At 43.2% G+C, this 7,771-nt stretch overlaps 1 pseudogene; it reads left to right on the forward strand.

The window, feature by feature from the left end:
- The first annotated feature begins 3,366 nt into the window (after nucleotides 1-3,366).
- LOC138438531 (small nucleolar RNA U3) lies at nucleotides 3,367-3,544 on the forward strand (annotated as a pseudogene).
- Nucleotides 3,545-7,771: the final 4,227 nt, after the last annotated feature.

Raw genomic sequence — 7,771 nt, forward strand, 5'->3', positions numbered from 1 at the left:
CCTGAATCGCCCTGATTTTCCTAGGTCATAGATGATCTCTGAACTCCCTCCCCCACAACTATCCCCCAACCATCTGCAAGGCACCAACCCCTCACCCACGTCTCATGTCTCTGCTGCCTCTGTCCTTATGCAGCATCCAGTCCTCTCTGGGCGCTGATCTGGCTCCATACTGATCAAGCATGCTGCTGCCATGCTTCTGAGGACAGATCAATCAGTAGTAGCCATCATCTGAAGTCCCCCTGCCTCCCTCCTTATGACTGCCCCTACTTAGGAATGGGACTGTTATAAGAAAGAGAATGGGGCCTGAGGAAATGGTCACATCCCAGGTCACATCAGAGTCCCTGAGACAGCCACCAAGTGTGGGTTCTTGGCTGCACGCAGGGAAAAATTTAAGAGCACGCCATAGTAAAGTGAAAGAAGGTTTATTCAGGGAGGAAACACACTCCAGAGACAGAATGTAGACCATTTAGGAAGGCAAGAGAGGCAACAGGGTATGGAATTTTTAGTTTTTACAAGGGTGAGTAATTTCATAGGCTAATAAGTGGGAAGAATATTCTAGCTATTTTGAGAAAAGGTTGGGGATTTCCAGAAATTGGACCACCATCCATTTTTTTACCTTATGTTCAATCTTAGAACCGTCATGACACCTGTGGATGTGATTTAGCTTGCTGATGTGTTACAATGAGCATACACGGAGTCTCCAGGTCTAGTGGACTTGTACACCATCTTGGATCTAGTTGGTTCTAATCAGCTTATGTCTTGTCCATTTGTCCTTAAATGTTGTGCCCTGCCCCTTTCTTGTCTTGAGACCATACTACGATCCTCATTTTACAGGTGATGGAGATCTAATGAAGATGAGCCATAATGTGGATATGAAGCAATAGTGTCAAATGGAAGGAATGTCTCTGGCTCTGATCTATTCACTTAGAGAGAATTTTTAAAATTTCTTTTAAAAGATTTCCTTTGTGTCTAATGTTCTCCATCAACTGTTGTTCTTCCCACCTGTTAGCCTCTCCTCAGTTATCGACTCTAGCCCACAGCATTCTAATGGGTCTTTGTGAAATTGGCGGGGCCCAGTGGTGTGCAGCATTGTCCCTACTTTATAAAGATGAGCAGGAGAGAGAATTAGGTGCCTTCACTCAGTCTCCCAGGCTCACATAGCCTCTCTTGTTCATGTGTTCCAAGCCCTAGTAAATGACCCCAACTTTTACCACCAAAGCCCCAAGCAAGAAACCTGGGGCTCCTCGTAGATGCCATTTCCTTCTTCCCCCCAGCCCTGGTCCTGCCTCCCCCGTGCATCTGTTTGGTCATTAAGACTGTTCTCCCTCACTGGTGTCTCAAGATTTTCTCTCCTCCTCCCCTTCATTTCTTCTGTATTACTGTGTAGTGTTTATTTCTGCATTATTGTGTAGATTTGATAAAAACAAGATGTTATCTGTGTTTCAGGGAGGACTCTCAGATTCATATAAAAGAAATATAACTTCATCTAGATTTACTTCAATTTCTATTTGGGGCCCTACCACTACCAGCAAAGCCACTGTTCCATAGGAAGGGTGGAAATTAATCCCAATATGTTTTAGTTCATCCCTGCCCCACCTCACATCTCTCTGCCTCCTCTGTGCCATCTCTGTGACACCACTGCCTATTCACTGAACTTGGGTCCCCTAAGATCTTTCTGGAGTCTTACTGCCCTTTCCTTTCCCCACTCACTCAAGAACTCTGCCTAGATAGCATCATCAGCAGACCCTCTTCAGGACCTACCCCATGCTCTGGGCCTTGGACTTGGGGACCAACACTAGGAGGCTATGACCATTCCCTTCTGGAACCTTCCTAACTCTTCAGATTCCCACCTTCCTCCCAGCCCCACCCCACCCAAAGGAACTTTTAATTATGATTTTAGACTAAAAGGCACACCCTCTATTGTGGTGTTTACCCTCAGAGGCATCTCACTTAATCTTCTTAGTGAGTTTGAGTTTTAGCCAGAGACTATCAGGGTGTTTTTTGCTATTGCTCTCCTTTCCTGAGAAAATTAAACTGGACCAACTTCTGGGATGGAGATGGCTAAGGGAAAGTTCTGAAAATAAATAAATAAATAAAGGAAAATACACAGAAGAGAAAAACATCAATATCTCAAAATGTTACTTTAATCTTGTGTTTTATTTTCTCAGAAGAGGGCTGTTGGAGGATGGAGGGAACAAAAAGTGCTCACCAAAGTGAGAGGGCATCTTGAGATTGAAAAATGAGGAAGGCAGCTCCATATAACCAATGGATCAGTTTATTATAGGGTAACACATTCACAGGGTGGATCAGGGTGGGATAATAGCAAAGCATTCGTGAATGCATTCCACACCAATTAGAAGCCATTGGGACTGTTTTATAGTTAACCTAGGGTATAAGAGTACAAGCTTGGAAATAAGATATGCATTCCTATGTCAAGATTTATGAATGAGTAACTAGTCTCATGGGTGCCAGAATTATGTCAGCAAAGGCCTTCATCATTGTTTGGATACTAACAGAACAAAGAAGTCACCTGGTCCTGTGCAGTGTGTGCTATGCTCAGTCACCTGATTATTAAACAATATGTATTAACTACAAAGCCCTTGATAACAGATAAGTAGTCTGCCACATAGTAGAGTCCTGAGTAGGGTCAGTGGAAGAACTGGAGGAACTCTATGGGTCCAGGATGGCATCAATTATACTAACAGCCATACAAAGACCCTATCTCTAGCTCAGATCATTTTATTGTTCTTAACACTCAAACTACCAACTCACCAACTTCACTTAGTAAATAACCTCAAATCTATACTTAAGTCATATGCGGTTCATTCCAGTTGAGGTAGCATCAACTTGCTAGTATCATAATCACAGAGAAGAGCCCCACCAACTGGGGAGCTGGTTCTTGTATGTTAGAGTAGCTACAGAATTAGGGGCCTGTTATCAGTTGGATGATAGTGGCTTCTGATTGGGTAGTTAAGTGAAGTAAAGAAGAAGTGAAGTCGTTCAGTCATATCTGACTCTTCGCGACCCCATGGACTGTAGCCTGCCAGGCTCCTCCATCCATGGGATTTTCCAGGCAAGAATACTGGAGTGGGTTGCTGTTAGTGGGGTGGTACTAATTAGGAGGTTTGTAGCTTAAGCTTTCTCTAAGAAATATTACTTAATGGATTCCAAAGTGCTCTGTTAAACTTGTAGAATTTAATTATAAGAAATACATTCTTCTGAAAATAAATACATAAATTAAAAAAAATTTTTTTAAAGGAAATATATTCTTCTGAGGGACTGTTGGGTGAAGAGTGGGAGAAATCTCTCCATCAATGAGACAGGAATAAACTTCCTAGTTTCAACAAAGGTAAAGGGCAGAGGCTTGAGACTACACTTTCAGAGACCATTTCTATTGAATGTTACCAGAGAAGTGTTTCAAAATAGTGTCAGGCTTCAAAAACCATGATGAGTTATAGTCCTTTCTTCTGAGTGTGAAACTGGCCAGTAGAACCGCTTGGTGGGCCTAGTGTTTGCTTTTCTCTGCACTGGAGAAGGAAATGGCAACCCACTCCAGTGTTCTTGCCTGGAGAATCCCAGGGACAGCGGAGCCTAGTGGGCTGCCATCTATGGGGTCGCACAGAGTCGGACACGACTGAAGCGACTTAGCAGCAGCAGCAGCAGCAGCTCTTCTCTGCCTTTGGGAAGGATAAAAGGGAAAGAATGCTAGGTGAAGGGTTCCTGTCTGATGTAATTGCTTATGTTTTGTTCTTCATTCTCATGGTTTGCTTCCTTTCCTGAAGAAGAAAGGGAAGGGTTAATATCGGATATATTCTATTAATTTTTTGTATTGAGGGTGTGCATTGTAACAAAACTTTCAGTAAAAAACTCTCAAAAAGTTAAAAGTGGGAATTCCCTTGCAGTTCAGTGGTTAGGACTCTACACTTTCAAAAAACGTTACAGGTTTAACTCCTTCATGACTACTCACCCTTTGCCAAATGTTACCAAATATTTCCTTTCCTTTATAAGGCAAGTAGTTCTTTTAGCTCTGCTTATTTTTATATATATTGAGAATTCCCTGGTGATTCAGTGCCTTGGACTCTGCACTTTCACTGCTGAGGGGCCAGATTCAATCCCTCGTCAGGGAACTAAGATCTCCCCACTACTATTTTGCTTTTTCTTTCTTTCTTTCTCTTTTCTTTTTTTTTTTTTTTTTTGTGGGGAGATCTTAGTGCCAGGAATTCCCAGTATTGCCTTACTTTTGAACCTACATTTTCCTCATTGAATGCCCACATCTGTCCATATGTAAGTAAGTTTATAATTTATTTTGTAATGTCTTAAGATAGAACAAACCACAGTATATTTAGCCATTGATATATCACACTATACTTAACCATCAAGTTTCTTTCCACTCTTTGCTATAAGAAGCATTTCTGCAATGAACATTCTTGTGTGTGCATATGTGTGAATTTTCCTTGGGATAGATAAGATGTGTATTTACTGAGTCCAACTGTAGCTGGGTGGGTGGGTGGGAGAAAGGGGTGAGATGGGTCAAAGATCTCAGACTTTAGTTTTCAAAGCTAGATGTTTTGGGGGCTTATCTCTCTGGTGCAGGTCTTAAAAAGTGGGGTGCCCAATATAGGGTTCAAACCCTTCACTCTTCAGGGAGAAGCTCCAGGTTTTGAATTTCTTCTTGATTGTGAGTTATAAACTGGGGATGGGGTTTATAATTAGACTGTATGCCAACCTCTCCTACTCACTTCGATGTGGTTCTTCTTCTCATTTGCCAGTGTGTAGTTGTTACTTAATCAAGCTTTAGGTTTTTCCCAGAGGAAATTGTTCCACATGTAGCTATAGACTCAGTGTGTCTGTGGGAAGAGGAGAATTCAGGATCTTCCTATGTCACCATCAAACTGGAATCTTCAAATACCTTTAAGTTTATTCTATAATTTCATAATTTTTATATTAATTTCTTTAACCATCAGGAACATATTTCCATAATTGGTTAAGGATCTATCTCAATTTCCTTCTGTATGTATGGATACAATTTGTTGACTAGTTTACCTTTCTGAACTGATTTGAATAGCCACTTTTTTATATATACTAAATTTCAACATATACAAAATTTCAAGGTCAAAAGAGGTATCTTGGCAAGAGTTGTGTGTCTGGTAGAAATTGGCATTTCCATGACGCTGGATCTTGCAAGTGAAAACAATCTCTGAGGATAATGTGTAGAGTAAGAAGAAAATCTGAAAGGCAAAGACAAAGAAGGAGAGGCATGGGGTAGAGATGCAGGGTCTGCTACATCTAAAACCCCTAGGGGGCACTGCATTCCTACCCTAGGATCTCCATCAAGGTTCCCACCTTTAGATTTGGCTCAGATCAGCCTTGATGGTTCCTGTGGCTCTATTTTGCCCTTGGTATTCTTGGGTCTCTGATCAGCATTAACTCCCTTCTATCACCACTTGTGGGAGGAGAGATTGGTTCTTACAACTAGACGGCACCACTGACATTTCATGCATGCAACTATTAGATGCTGGAACCATCTTGCACAAATGAACACCTATATTTCCCAAAATGCCAATAGCATCTCCCCTGAGAAACTCTGGAAGAGAGATTAGTAAGGAAGTTTTTGCAAATCTACTGAGGAAATAATGAAGAGCTGAGTCAGAGAAATGACAAAGAATTCAGGGGTAGAACAGATATAGGAATATTTATGCAGTAAAATCAACAAGAGTTGGTCTTGGATGGATGATCCAGGGTAAGCTAGACGGAAGTGTCAACCAGGATTCCCAAGGTTGTAGTTTGGGCAGTGGAGTGGTTCAGTATTTCATCCATCAAGACAGAACTACAGGGGCAAGAGCAGATCTGGATAGGTAAAGAATGATTAAGTCAATTTGGAACATGCTGAATTTGAGATCCCCGTGAGAGATTCTATGGGAATACCCAGCAACCCAGGAAACAAGTACAGAGAAAAATCCAATACAAAAGACTGAGAGGGAACAGCAGGTTTGGGAGCCATTCATGGCCTACATACCAATAAGTATTAGCAGCATTCCCTGGTGGCTCAGATGGTAAAGAATCTGCCTGCAGTGCAGGAGACCTGGGTTTGATCCCTGGGTTGGGAAGATCCTCTGGAGAAGGGAATGGCAACCTACTCCAGTATTCTTACCTGGAGAATTCTATGGACAGAGGAGCCTGGCGGGCAATAGTCTGTGGAGTAGCAAAGAGTCAGACACAACTGAGCGACTAACACTTTCACTTTCACTTAAATGCTTGGGCTTCCCTGATGGCTCAGAAGGTAAAGAATCCACCTGCAATGTGGGAGACCTGGGTTTGATCCATGGGTTGGGAAGATCCCCTGGAGAAGGGCATGGCAACCCACTCCAGTATTCTTGCCTGGAGAATCCGCGTGGACAGAGGAGGCTGGCAGGCTACAGTCCGTGGGGTGAGAAAGAGACAGACACGATTGAGTGACTAAGCACAAACAGTGGGAAACATCCCACTAACATATACAGACCACTGTGTTACATGTTTTCACAGCCAAGGCTGCCTGTGGCCTTAGTCTGGATGCTCTGCTGTGGATATCTGTTCTATTCCAAGGTTTTTTTGTGACTTGTTCTTGTTTGACAGTGTACTGAGGAGGAGGCAGGGGCTTAGAAGTGGACAGACTCTGTGAGGAAACTCTCACCATGTTCAAAGACAGAAGACGTTCACTCCATCACTGGGAAACCTGAAGGACTGTCCTTGAGAATTTGGGAAATGGAGGCCCCTGGGTGACCCCACCTGAGAGAGTAATTGCAATCCCAAATCATGAGGTTGACAATGTATAAGAAGATTTAGCTGTCACTAACAGGAGTATTTTTGTGAGTTTCAAAAATATTATCACCCGAACTTTAAATGTGGTTCCAGTGGCTGCCCATACACCTTTCTCAATTTTAGACAGATCTAGTTTGTAGAACTACATTAACAATGAAGTTGCTGGGGTATGTAAGTAGAGGGTAGATTTTCCTTATTTATTTTTTTTTCCCACATTAAGAAATGTAAGTAAGTATTGGGGTTTCCCCAGAGGCTCAGCGGTAAAGAATCCACCTGCAATGCAGGAGATGCAGGTCGATCCCTGGGTCAGGAAGATCCCCTGGAGGAGGCATGGCAACCCACCCCAGCATTCTTGCCCAGGGGATTCCATGGACAGAGGAGCCTGGCAGGCTACAGTCCACAGGGTGACAAAGGGTCAGACACAACTGAAGAGACTGCACACACACACACACACATACACAGAGTATTGTTTGAAGAGAATTTTCTGTGGGTCTCTTGAGCTCCTATGTGTCTCATTGCTGCTGCTGCTAAGTCGCTTCAGTCGTGTCCGACTCTGTGCGACCCCATAGACAGCAGCCCACGAGGCTCCCCCATCCCTGGGATTCTCCAGGCAAGAACACTGGAGTGGGTTCCCATTTCCTTTTCCAGTGCATGAAAGTGAAAAGTGAAAGTGATGTTGCTCAGTCGTGTCCGACTCTTAGCGATCCCATGGACTGCAGCCTACCAGGCCTCTCCATCTATGGGATTTTCTAGGCAAGAGTACTGGGGTGGGGTGCTGTTGCCTTCTCTGGTGTCTCATTGGGTATGCCATTCAGACCATTTCTCAAGACTGAGTTTACATGAGCAACCTCAAGGGATAAAAGCATGTCTCACCAGGACACAGGCTTGTTTCCTGTTGCTATAAAAGCAAAGGATTTACTGAGTTCAGTGTTCCTCAGCTGTAAAGCAAACCACTGCATGTGCCCCATCCATG

The sequence above is a fragment of the Ovis canadensis genome, chromosome 3, assembly GCF_042477335.2.
Source record: "Ovis canadensis isolate MfBH-ARS-UI-01 breed Bighorn chromosome 3, ARS-UI_OviCan_v2, whole genome shotgun sequence".
NCBI lineage: Eukaryota > Metazoa > Chordata > Mammalia > Artiodactyla > Bovidae > Ovis > Ovis canadensis.